This window comes from Artemia franciscana, chromosome 14 (assembly GCF_032884065.1).
Source record: "Artemia franciscana chromosome 14, ASM3288406v1, whole genome shotgun sequence".
In the NCBI taxonomy this organism is placed as follows: domain Eukaryota; kingdom Metazoa; phylum Arthropoda; class Branchiopoda; order Anostraca; family Artemiidae; genus Artemia; species Artemia franciscana.
In genome coordinates, this window is record NC_088876.1 from 25,612,359 (window position 1) to 25,626,547 (window position 14,189).

A 14,189-nucleotide genomic window follows, 5' to 3' on the forward strand; every position below is an offset into this window, starting at 1 on the left:
GTCGTCATTTATATTCCCTGTGTCCCGGTCGTCATTTGTGTCCCGGTGTCCCAGTTTGTAATTTCTCTTTGAGTGTCCCGGTCGTCATTTATATTCCCTGTGTCCCGGTGTCCCGGTCGTCATTTGTGTCCCTGTGTCCCGGTCTGTAATTTCTACTCGAACAATCCCTGTGTCCCGGTCGTCATTTATATATCCCGCCTGTGCCCCCGGCGTCCCCGTTGTAGTTGTGTCCCTGTGTCCCGGTCGTCATTTATATTCCCTGTGTCCCGGTCGTGATTTGTGTCCGGGTGTCCCAGTCTGTAATTTCTCTTTGAGGTTCCTGGTCGTCACTTATATTCCCTCTGTCTCGGTCGTCATTTGTGTCCCGGTCTGTAATTTCTCTTTGAGTGTTTTTTCTTTTTAGTTTTTTTTTTAGTTTTTTACCTTTTTTCTTTTTTCAGTTTTCTTTTTCTTCTTTATTTTTCAGCGTCACTATGAAGTACATATCGACGAACCTTTGTTTTTTTAACTTAAATCTGGTAGGCATTGATGACCTTATCCAAGTCAAAATCCCAAACCCAATCATCATCGCTATCATTTTCAGTTTTGATATGTTTTGACTCTCGCTGTCCAGGTGGATTTTCATCTAACTGCGCGGTTTTGCGTTCAAATACCGTTAATGACGTCACCGTCAAAGCAAAAATGACGACAACTAATTTCATGACGTCAGTCAACACAGAAACATGACGTCACCTGATCCACAGACAGACAGACAGACAACTTATTTATATATATATATATATATATATATATATATATATATATATATATATATATATATATATATATATATATATATATATATATATATATATATATATATATAATACCGGAAAACCGTTGGCTTCTCCGCTGGGCCCCAGCACTAGACATGTGGCTGGCTTCATTATGGATTCTCATTGTCGCTGGTCAGCAAACCGCTGACAATTTGAACGTTTTCTACATGTTATGACGTCAAACAGCTTCGATACACCCACCTTGTGAAAAACAGGAATTCTTTCTTAAATTACTGACCTAATTGGATCGTTTTCGTGGCCATTCTTCGCTGTTTCTTGTTTTCTAGCTTGAGATTTAATTGTGTATTTTTGTTTATTTTTACCTTAGAAAGTTTTCTCCACGCCTTTTGCTTAAGCAGTTTAGAATCATCCATCATTTCATTTAATTTATTAACGTATTATAGATAACAAATACTTCTTTTCAGTTTCTAACCACACGATTAAAGTACTACATATCTAGTTAATACATATATAGTTTTTTTTTATGTTTCTGGCTTTCTAGTACTAATACACAGAGGACAAAATCCTCTAAGGATCATATTTACAACATTATCTCTATATTGGTTATATGTTGGATGTTTCGTTTAACGCATCTGTGTTGTACTCGTGTCAATTTGATCACTGAATTAAACAGACCCCACCGAGACTGAAAAATACACCTGGGAAAGATTTAGAGATAATGACAAACTGCATGCTCATTTATAATCTTCTGGTTGCTATTCAAAGATATTTGATTCCACCTTCCAGTATGCTCGGCGTTGCCATGGGGAGCTCAAATCAAAATTAGCTTTGTTTATAAGATTGGACAGATAAAATTTACTATTGTTCTTAGTGGATATTGAATTACAAAAAACAAGTTTTATTAACTGAAAGTAAGGAGCGACATTAAAACTTAAAACGAACAGAAATTACCCCGTATATGAAAGGGGCTGCTCCTTCTTCAACGCCTTGCTCTTTGCACTAAAGTTTGACTCTTTCTCTCATCTCTACTTTATAAAACAGTAAAAACAAAAACATATAAATAGATTGTCAGGTTTACCGACTCTTGAACATGCAACATATAATTGTCCATGGGAAAACAATCCGTATTTAGATCTATACCGGATTTTTCTAATGATTGCCCTTGGGTTTTGTTGATGGTAATTACTAATCGAATATTCTCTGTGTCCCAGTCGTCATTTATATATCCCCCATGTGCCCTTCCGGCGTCCCCGTTGTAGTTGTGTCCCTGTGTCCCGGGCGTCATTTATATTCCCTTTGTCCCGGTCGTATCTAATCCCAAGATGGATTATATATAAATGTAATTAATGACGAATCATTAATCTATAGGCATAATATTTCATTGCGCTGCATTTCTTATACATTTCTCTGTTAGTGGCTGGATTTATCCATTTAATATTAAAGTGATAGCCGTCGGCTCCCCATCCCAAATAAGATAGGATATTGTAGGGCATCGTAGCATCGATGAGTCTAATAAAAACTTCTCTTTGAAACGCCTTCTTATATACTTATGATGACGTCATATACAAAGCCTTTGAAGTCATATACAAATCACCGACCATAACGATTGCCACTTCGTTGATAGTTGCGTATCAGTAGGCATCAATTCTATTCGATTTATTATCAATGTGGAAAAGATGTTGCAACTGGGAAACAATAATCTTTTCAACATCGTTTTTTTTATCATCGGTATCACTTTCAACTTGTTTGGTTTGTTTTACCTTGACTTGTCTTTCGTCACTATGAAATACACATCGCCGAACCTTTGTTTTTTGAACTAAAATCTGGTAGGTATAAATGACCTTATCCAAGTTAAAATCCTAAACCCAATCATCATCGCTATCATTTTCAGTTTTGATACGTTTTGACTCTCGCTGTCCAGATTGTTTTAGGTTGCTCTTGTGATTCCTCGGCACGCTTTCTTTTGGTGATTTCTCTTTGAGACGCAAGCCTGTTTTCATGCTGTTGTTGTGATTCCTCGGCACGCTTTCTTTTCATGCTTTCTCTATTAGCCGCAAGCCTGTTTTCACGCTGTTGTTGTGATTCCTCGGCACGCTTTCTTTTCTTACTTTCTCTATTAGCCGCAAGCCTTTTGGCATTAGCTCTTTGAGCAGCTTCCTCGGTTCTTTCTTCTGCCATTGCAGGTTCCTCTGTCATTTATGATCTATATTAAAAATTTCTCTTTGAAAGGCCTTCTTATATAGCCTACTTATAATGACGTCATATACAAAGCCTTTGACGTCATAACAAACATGTCGTCAGTGGACAAACAACTTCATGACGCATACAGCTCAATCCTTATAATGACGTCAGTCGACAAACATGACGTCAGTCGACACACAAACATGACGTGACTCGACAGACACACAGACAACTTATTTATATATATATATATAGAAGACTAGCTATTGGTGGGCCCAATACCAAGCTGGTGGGGGCGCTTCGTGCCCCCCAAGCCCCCCCGCACGCGTATGTCGTTACGCGCCATTGTAGTTGTGTCCCTGTGTCCCACCTGTGAATATAGAAAGATATATATATATATATATATATATATATATATATATATATATATATATATATATACTAGCTGTTGGGGTGGCGCTTCGCGCCACCCCAACACCTAGTTGGTGGGGGCGCTTCGCGCCCCCCCCCCCCAAGCCCCCCCGCGCGCGTAAGTTGTTACGCGCCATAATAGTTACGCGCCATTGTAGTTGTGTCCCTATGTCCCACCTGTGAATATAGATAGATATATATATATATATATATATATATATATATATATATATATATATATATATATATATATATATATATATATATATATATATATATATATATATATATATATATATATATATATATATATGGTTTTAACTACGTAAAACTTGCGAATATACAACATTCTTTGCTGTCCCATTGTCTTTGCATATAAATAGATTGTCAGGTTTACCGACTCTTGAACATGCAACATATAATGGTCCATGGGAAAACAATCTGTATTCAGATCTATACCTCATGATTCTAATGATTGCCCTTGAGCTTTGTTGATGGTGATTGCTAATCGACCATTCCCTGTCCCGGTGTCCCGGTCGTCATTTACATCCCCCTGTTTCCCCCGGTGTCCCCGTTGTAGTTGTGTCCCTGTGTCCCGGTCGTCATTTATATTCCCTGTGTCCCGGTCGTCATTTGTATCCCGGTGTCCCGGTCTGTATATACATTCGTTTTTTAGTTTTGTTTTTCTCCTTTATTTTTTTCCTTTTTTTTTCTTTTTTAGCTTATTTAGATTTTTAGATTTTTTAGTTTTTTTATTAGTTTTTAGTTTTTTTTTTCTTTTTAGTTTTTTTGTCCCGGTCGTCATTTATATCCCCCTGTTTCCCCCGGTGTCCCCGTTGTAGTTGTGTCCCTGTGTCCCGGTCGTCATTTATATTCCCTGTGTCCCGGTCGTCATTTGTATCCCGGTGTACCGGTCTGTATATACATTCGTTTTTTAGTTTTGTTTTTCTCCTTTATTTTTTTCCTTTTTTTTTCTTTTTTAGTTTATTTAGATTTTTAGATTTTTTAGTTTTTTTATTAGTTTTTAGTTTTTTTTTCTTTTTAGTTTTTTTGTAGTTTTTACCTTCTTTTTAGTTTTGTTAATTTTTTTTTTTACTTATGTCCTGGTCGTCATTTATACTCCCTGTGTCCCGGTGCTTTGTTGATTGCTAATCGAACATTCCTTTTGTCCTGGTCGCTTTCTCTTTGAGTGTCGTCATTTATTTTTTTCTTTTTTAGTTCTTTTAGTTTTTACCTTTTTTAGTTTTTTTTAGTTTTTTAGATGAAATTTTTTTTTAGTTTTTTCCTTTTTTTCTTTTTAGTTTTTTATTGGTTTTTACCTTTATGTTAGCTTATTTTTCAGTTTTTTCCTTTTTTTTAGTTTTTTTTTATTTTTTATTTTTTTTAGTTTTTTACCTTTTTTTAGTTTTTTTAGTTTTTTTAGTTTTTTTAGTTTTTTAGCTTTTTTACTTTTTTTTATTAGTTTTTAGTTTTTTTGTAGATTTTGCCTTTTTTTAGTTTTTTCAGTTTTTTTTTTAGTTTTTTATTGGTTTTTACCTTTATTTTAGCTTATTTTTCAGTTTTTTCCTTTTTTTTAGTTTTTTTTAGTTTTTAGTTTTTTTAGTTTTTTACCTTTTTTTAGTTTTTTTAGTTTTTTTAGTTTTTTAGCTTTTTTATTTTTTTTATTAGTTTTTAGTTTTTTTTTGTAGTTTTTGCCTTTTTTTTAGTTTTTTTAGTTTTTTAGCTTTTTTATTAGTTTTTAGTTTTTTTTGTAGTTTTTGCCTTTTTTTAGTTTTTTTAGTTTTTTAGCTTTTTTATTTTTTTTTATTAGTTTTTAGTTTTTTTGTAGTTTTTGCCTTTTTTTAGTTTTTTCAGTTTTGACGTCACCTGATCCAGTTTTTTCAGGTGACGTCACCTGATCCACGATCCACAGATCCACAGACAACTTATTTTTATATATATAGATAGTTTTTTTTTTTTACTTATGTCCTGGTCGTCATTTATACTCCCTGTGTCCCGGTGCTTTGTTGATTGCTAATCGAACATTCCTTTTGTCCTGGTCGCTTTCTCTTTGAGTGTCGTCATTTATTTTTTCTTTTTTAGTTCTTTTAGTTTTTACCTTTTTTAGTTTTTTTTAGTTTTTTAGACGAAAATTTTTTTTAGTTTTTTCCTTTTTTTCTTTTTAGTTTTTTATTGGTTTTTACCTTTATTTTAGCTTATTTTTCAGTTTTTTCCTTTTTTTTAGTTTTTTTTTATTTTTTATTTTTTTTTAGTTTTTTACCTTTTTTTAGTTTTTTTAGTTTTTTTATTTTTTAGCTTTTTTACTTTTTTTATTAGTTTTTAGTTTTTTTTTGTAGTTTTTGCCTTTTTTTAGTTTTTTCAGTTTTTTTTTAGTTTTTTATTGGTTTTTACCTTTATTTTAGCTTATTTTTCAGTTTTTTCCTTTTTTTTTAGTTTTTTTTAGTTTTTAGTTTTTTTAAGTTTTTTACCTTTTTTTAGTTTTTTTAGTTTTTTTAGTTTTTTAGCTTTTTTATTTTTTTTATTAGTTTTTAGTTTTTTTTGTAGTTTTTGCCTTTTTTTAGTTTTTTTAGTTTTTTAGCTTTTTTATTAGTTTTTAGTTTTTTTTGTAGTTTTTGCCTTTTTTTAGTTTTTTTAGTTTTTTAGCTTTTTTATTTTTTTATTAGTTTTTAGTTTTTTTTGTAGTTTTTGCCTTTTTTTAGTTTTTTCAGTTTTGACGTCACCTGATCCAGTTTTTTCAGGTGACGTCACCTGATCCATCCACAGACAGACAGACAACTTATTTTTATATATATACTAGCTGTTGGGGTGGCGCTTCGCGCCACCCCAACACCTAGTTGGTGGGGGCGCTTCGCGCCCCCCCAAGCCCCCCCGCGCGCGTAAGTCGTTACGCGCCATAATAGTTACGCGCCATTGTAGTTGTGTCCCTATGTCCCACCTGTGAATATAGATAGATATATATATATATATATATATATATATATATATATATATATATATATATATATATATATATATATATATATATATATATATATATATATATGGTTTTAACTACGTAAAACTTGCGAATATACAACATTCTTTGCTGTCCCATTGTCTTTGCATATAAATAGATTGTCAGGTTTACCGACTCTTGAACATGCAACATATAATGGTCCATGGGAAAATAATCTGTATTCAGATCTATACCTCATGATTCTAATGATTGCCCTTGAGCTTTGTTGATGGTGATTGCTAATCGACCATTCCCTGTCCCGGTGTCCCGGTCGTCATTTACATCCCCCTGTTTCCCCCGGTGTCCCCGTTGTAGTTGTGTCCCTGTGTCCCGGTCGTCATTTATATTCCCTGTGTCCCGGTCGTCATTTGTATCCCGGTGTACCGGTCTGTATATACATTCGTTTTTTAGTTTTGTTTTTCTCCTTTATTTTTTTCCTTTTTTTTTCTTTTTTAGTTTATTTAGATTTTTAGATTTTTTAGTTTTTTTATTAGTTTTTAGTTTTTTTTTCTTTTTAGTTTTTTTGTAGTTTTTACCTTCTTTTTAGTTTTGTTAATTTTTTTTTTTACTTATGTCCTGGTCGTCATTTATACTCCCTGTGTCCCGGTGCTTTGTTGATTGCTAATCGAACATTCCTTTTGTCCTGGTCGCTTTCTCTTTGAGTGTCGTCATTTAGTTTTTTAGCTTTTTTACTTTTTTTATTAGTTTTTAGTTTTTTTGTAGTTTTTGCCTTTTTTTAGTTTTTTCAGTTTTTTTTTTAGTTTTTTATTGGTTTTTACCTTTATTTAGTTTATTTTTCAGTTTTTTCCTTTTTTTTAGTTTTTTTTAGTTTTTAGTTTTTTTTAGTTTTTTACCTTTTTTTAGTTTTTTTAGTTTTTTAGCTTTTTTATTTTTTTTATTAGTTTTCAGTTTTTTTTGTAGTTTTTGCCTTTTTTTTAGTTTTTTTAGTTTTTTAGCTTTTTTATTAGTTTTTAGTTTTTTTTGTAGTTTTTGCCTTTTTTTAGTTTTTTTAGTTTTTTAGCTTTTTTATTTTTTTTATTAGTTTTTAGTTTTTTTTGTAGTTTTTGCCTTTTTTTAGTTTTTTCAGTTTTGACGTCACCTGATCCAGTTTTTTCAGGTGACGCCACCTGATCCACGATCCACAGATCCACAGACAACTTATTTTTATATATATAGATAGTTTTTTTTTTTACTTATGTCCTGGTCGTCATTTATACTCCCTGTGTCCCGGTGCTTTGTTGATTGCTAATCGAACATTCCTTTTGTCCTGGTCGCTTTCTCTTTGAGTTTCGTCATTTATTTTTTTCTTTTTTAGTTCTTTTAGTTTTTACCTTTTTTAGTTTTTTTTAGTTTTTTAGATGAAAATTTTTTTTAGTTTTTTCCTTTTTTTCTTTTTAGTTTTTTATTGGTTTTTACCTTTATTTTAGCTTATTTTTCAGTTTTTTCCTTTTTTTTATTTTTTTTTTATTTTTTATTTTTTTTAGTTTTTTACCTTTTTTTAGTTTTTTTTAGTTTTTTTAGTTTTTTAGCTTTTTTACTTTTTTTATTAGTTTTTAGTTTTTTTTTGTAGTTTTTGCCTTTTTTTAGTTTTTTCAGTTTTTTTTTTAGTTTTTTATTGGTTTTTACCTTTATTTTAGCTTATTTTTCAGTTTTTTCCTTTTTTTTTAGTTTTTTTTAGTTTTTAGTTTTTTTAGTTTTTTACCTTTTTTTAGTTTTTCACCTTTTTTTAGTTTTTTAGCTTTTTTATTTTTTTTATTAGTTTTTAGTTTTTTGTAGTTTTTGCCTTTTTTTAGTTTTATTAGTTTTTTAGCTTTTTTATTAGTTTTTAGTTTTTTTTGTAGTTTTTGCCTTTTTTTAGTTTTTTTAGTTTTTTAGCTTTTTTATTTTTTTTAGTTTTTTTTAGTTTTTTTTATTAGTTTTTAGTTTTTTTTGTAGTTTTTGCCTTTTTTTAGTTTTTTCAGTTTTGACGTCACCTGATCCAGTTTTTTCAGGTGACGTCACCCGACACATCCACAGACAGACAACTTATTTTTATATATATAGATATATATATATATATATATATATATATATATATATATATATATATATATATATATATATATATATATATATATATATATATATATATATATATATATATATATATATATATATATATATATATATATATATATATATATATATATATATAAATATATATATATATATATATATATATATAAATATATATATATATATATATATATATATATATATATATATATATATATATATATATATATATATATATATATATATATATATATATATATATATATATATATATATATATACTAGCTGTTGGGGTGGCGCTTCGCGCCACCCCAACACCTAGTTGGTGGGGGCGCTTCGCGCCCCCCCCAAGCCCCCCCGCGCGCGTAAGTCGTTACGCGCCATATTAGTTACGCGCCATTGTAGTTGTGTCCCTATGTCCCACCTGTGAATATAGATAGATAGATATATATATATATATATATATATATATATATATATATATATATATATATATATATATATATATATATATATATATATATATATATATATATATATATATATATATATATATATATATATATATATATATATATATATGTTTTTAACTACGTAAAACTTGCGAATATACAACATTCTTTGCTGTCCCATTGTCTGTGCATATAAATAGATTGTCAGGTTTACCGACTCTTGAACATGCAACATATAATGGTCCATTGGAAAACAATCCGTATTCAGATCTATACCTCATAATTCTAATGATTGCCCTTGAGCTTTGTTGATGGTGATTGCTAATCGACCATTCCCTGAGTCGCCATCGTCATTTATATATCCCCCTGTGCACCCCGGCGTCCCCTTTGTAGTTATGTCCCTGTGTCCCGGTCGTCATTTATATTCCCTGTGTCCCGGTCGTCATTTGTGTCCCGGTGTTCCAGTCTGTGATTTCTCTTTGAGTGTCCCGGGCGTCATTTATATTCCTTGTGTCCCGGTGTCCCGGTCGTCATTTATATCCCCCTGTGCCCCCCGGCGTCCCCATTGTAGTTGTGTCCCTGTGTCCCGGTCGTCATTTATATTCCCTGTGTCCCGGTCGTCATTTGTATCCCGGTGTCCCGGTCTGTATATACATTCGTTTTTTAGTTTTGTTTTTCTCCTTTATTTTTTTCCTTTTTTCTTTTTTTTCTTTTTTAGTTTATTTAGATTTTTAGATTTTTTAGTTTTTTTATTAGTTTTTAGTTTTTTTGTAGTTTTTACCATTTTTTTGTTTTTTTAGTTTTTTTTTTACTTATGTCCTGGTCGTCATTTATACTCCCTGTGTCCCGGTCGTCATTTGTGTCTCGGTGCTTTGTTGATTGCTAATTTATATTATATTTATATTTATATTTTTTATATTTATTAATATTTGTTTAGTTTTCTTTTTCTCTTATTTTTCAGTTTTTTCCTTTTTTTAGTCTTTTCTTTTTTTGTTTTTTACCTTTTTTAGTTTTTTTAGTTTTTTTAGTTTTTTAGCTTTTTTAGTTTTTTTATTAGTTTTTAGTTTTTTTTTAGTTTTTGCCTTTTTTTAGTTTTTTCAGTTTTTTTTAGTTTTTAATAATTCAGACGTCATATGCGGACAAACACGACGTCACTCGACAGACAGACAGACAGACATAACCCACAAACAACTTATTTTTATATATATTTATTCATATTTTTTTAGTTTTCTTTTTCTCTTTTATTTTTCAGTTTTTTCCTTTTTTTTAGTTTTTTTCTTTTTTAGTTTTTAGTTTTTTTTAGTTTTTTACCTTTTTTTAGTTTTTTTTAGTTTTTTTAGTTTTTTAGCTTTTTTAGTTTTTTTATTAGTTTTTATTTTTTTTGTAGATTTTGCCTTTTTTTATTTTTTTCAGTTTTTTTTAGTTATTAGATTTTTACCTTTTTTTTAGTTTTTTTTAGTTTTTTAGCTTTTTTAGTTTTTTTTTTCTTTTTAGTTTTTTTTTGTAGTTTTTACCTTTTTTAGTTTTTTTCTTCTTTTGTATTAGTGTGAAATAATTCAGACGTCATATGCGAACAAACATGACGTCACCTGATCCATCCACAGATCCACACACAGACAACTTATTTTTATATATATGTTTAATAATTCAGACGTCATATGCGGACAAACACGACGTCACTCGACAGACAGACAGACAGACATAACCCACAAACAACTTATTTTTATATATATTTATTCATATTTTTTTAGTTTTCTTTTTCTCTTTTATTTTTCAGTTTTTTCCTTTTTTTTAGTTTTTTTCTTTTTTAGTTTTTAGTTTTTTTTAGTTTTTTACCTTTTTTTAGTTTTTTTTAGTTTTTTTAGTTTTTTAGCTTTTTTAGTTTTTTTATTAGTTTTTATTTTTTTTGTAGTTTTTGCCTTTTTTTATTTTTTTCAGTTTTTTTTAGTTATTAGATTTTTACCTTTTTTTAGTTTTTTTTTTAGTATTTAGCTTTTTTAGTTTTTTTTTCTTTTTAGTTTTTTTTGTAGTTTTTACCTTTTTTAGTTTTTTTCTTCTTTTGTATTAGTGTGAAATAATTCAGACGTCATATGCGAACAAACATGACGTCACCTGATCCATCCACAGATCCACACACAGACAACTTATTTTTATATATATAGATATATACTAGCTGTTGGGGTGGCGCTTCGCGCCACCCCAACACCTAGTTGGTGGGGGCGCTTCGTGCCCCCCCCCCCAAGCCCCCCGCGCGCGTAAGTCGTTACGCGCCATAATAGTTACGCGCCATTGTAGTTGTGTCCCTATGTCCCACCTGTGAATATAGATAGATATATATATATATATATATATATATATATATATATATATATATATATATATATATATATATATATATATATATATATATATATATATTATATATATATATATATATATATAAAAATAAGTTGTCTGTGGATCTGTGGATCGTGGATCAGGTGACGTCATGGAAAAAACTAAAAAAAGGCAAAAACTACAAAAAAACTAAAAACTAATAAAAAAAAATAAAAAGGCTAAAAAACTAAAAAAACTAAAAAAAACTAAAAAAAGGTAAAAAACTAAAAAAAAACTAAAAACTAAAAAAAAAACTAAAAAAAAGGAAAAAACTGAAAAATAGAAGAGAAAAAGAAAACTAATAAAATTTTAGGCTAAAAAAGGTAAAAAACTAAAAACTAAAAAAAAAACTGAAAAAACTGAAAAAAGGCAAAAACTACAAAAAAACTAAAAACTAATAAAAAAATAATAAAAAGGCTAAAAAACTAAAAAAACTAAAAAAAACTAAAAAAAGGTAAAAAACTAAAAAAAACTAAAAACTAAAAAAAAAACTAAAAAAAAGGAAAAAACTGAAAAATAGAAGAGAAAAAGAAAACTAATAAAATTAAGAATAAAAATAAAAAAAAAAATAAAAAAGATAAAAACTAAAAAAAAAAGTAAAAAGAAAAAACGAAAAAATACTAAAAAAGCTAAAAAAAGGGTAAAAACCAATAAAAAACTAAAAAGAAAAAAAAGAAAAAAACTAAAAAAAATTTTCATCTAAAAAACTAAAAAAAACTAAAAAAGGTAAGAACTAAAAAATAAAAAAATAAATGACGACACTCAAAGAGAAAGCGACCGGGATAAAAGGAATGTTCGATTAGCAATCAACAAAGCACCGGGACACGGAGTATAAATGACGACCAGGACATAAGTAAAAAAAAAAACTAAAAAAACTAAAAAGAAGGTAAAAACTACAAAAAAACTAAAAAGAAAAAAAAAACTAAAAACTAATAAAAAAACTAAAAAATCTAAAAATCTAAATAAACTAAAAAAGAAAAAAAATAAAAAAGGAAAAAAATAAAGGAGAAAAACAAAACTAAAAAACGAATGTATATACAGACCGGGACACCGGGATACAAATGACGACCGGGACACAGGGAATATAAATGACCATACATAAGCCATAATTACCAGGACATAAGTAAAAAATATAAATGACGACCGGGACACAGGGACACAACTACAACGGGGACGCCGGGGGGCACAGGGGGATATAAATGACGACCGGGACACCGGGACAGGGAATGTTCGATTAGCAATCACCATCAACAAAGCTCAAGGGTAATCATTAGAATCATGAGGTATAGATCTGAATACGGATTGTTTTCCCATGGACCATTATATGTTGCATGTTCAAGAGTCGGTAAACCTGACAATCTATTTATATGCACAGACAATGGGACAGCAAAGAATGTTGTATATTCGCAAGTTTTACGTAGTTAAAAACATATATATAATATATCTATCTATATTCACAGGTGGGACATAGGGACACAACTACAATGGCGCGTAGCTAATATGGCGCGTAACGACTTACGCGCGCGGGGGGGCTTGGGGGGGCGCGAAGGGCCCCCACCAACTAGGTGTTGGGGTGGCGCGAAGCGCCACCCCAACAGCTAGTATATATATATATATATTATATATATATATATATATATATATATATATATGGTTTTAACTACGTAAAACTTGCGAATATACAACATTCTTTGCTGTCCCATTGTCTTTGCATATAAATAGATTGTCAGGTTTACCGACTCTTGAACATGCAACATATAATGGTCCATGGGAAAACAATCTGTATTCAGATCTATACATCATGATTCTAATGATTGCCCTTGAGCTTTGTTGATGGTGATTGCTAATCGACCATTCCCTGTCCCGGTGTCCCGGTCGTCATTTATATCCCCCTGTTTCCCCCGGTGTCCCCGTTGTAGTTGTGTCCCTGTGTCCCGGTCGTCATTTATATTCCCTGTGTCCCGGTCGTCATTTGTATCCCGGTGTCCCGGTCTGTATATACATTCGTTTTTTTAGTTTTGTTTTTCTCCTTTATTTTTTTCCTTTTTTTTCTTTTTTAGTTTATTTAGATTTGTAGATTTTTTAGTTTTTTTTTTTAGTTTTTAGTTTTTTTTTCTTTTTTTTTTGTAGTTTTTTACCTTCTTTTTAGTTTTGTTAGTTTTTTTTTTTACTTATGTCCTGGTCGTCATTTATACTCCCTGTGTCCCGGTGCTTTGTTGATTGCTAATCGAACATTCCTTTTGTCCTGGTCGCTTTCTCTTTGAGTGTCGTCATTTATTTTTTTCTTTTTTAGTTCTTTTAGTTTTTACCTTTTTTAGTTTTTTTTAGTTTTTTAGATGAAATTTTTTTTTAGTTTTTTATTGGTTTTTACCTTTATTTTAGCTTATTTTTCAGTTTTTTCCTTTTTTTTAGTTTTTCTTTATTTTTTATTTTTTTTTAGTTTTTTACCTTTTTTTAGTTTTTTTAGTTTTTTTAGTTTTTTAGCTTTTTTTCTTTTTTTATTAGTTTTAGTTTTTTTTTGTAGTTTTTGCCTTTTTTTAGTTTTTTCAGTTTTTTTTTTAGTTTTTTATTGGTTTTTACCTTTATTTTATTTTTTTTGTAGTTTTTGCCTTTTTTTAGTTTTTTTTCTTTTTAGTTTTTTTGTAGTTTTTTACCTTCTTTTTAGTTTTGTTAGTTTTTTTTTTACTTATGTCCTGTCGTCATTTATACTCCCTGTGTCCCCGGTGCTTTGTTGATTGCTAATCGAACATTCCTTTTGTCCTGGTCGCTTTCTCTTTGAGTGTCGTCATTTATTTTTTTCTTTTTAGTTCTTTTAGTTTTTACCTTTTTTAGTTTTTTTTAGTTTTTTAGATGAAAATTTTTTTTAGTTTTTTCCTTTTTTCTTTTTAGTTTTTTATTGGGTTTTACCTTTATTTTAGCTTATTTTTCAGTTTTTTTCCTTTT

General features: G+C 29.6%; 1 protein-coding gene across 2 annotated transcripts in view; it reads left to right on the forward strand.

The window, feature by feature from the left end:
- LOC136035497 (importin-9-like) overlaps positions 1-14,189 on the forward strand; it is an 82,823-nt gene that overhangs the window by 41,900 nt on the left and 26,734 nt on the right. The window lies entirely within an intron of this gene.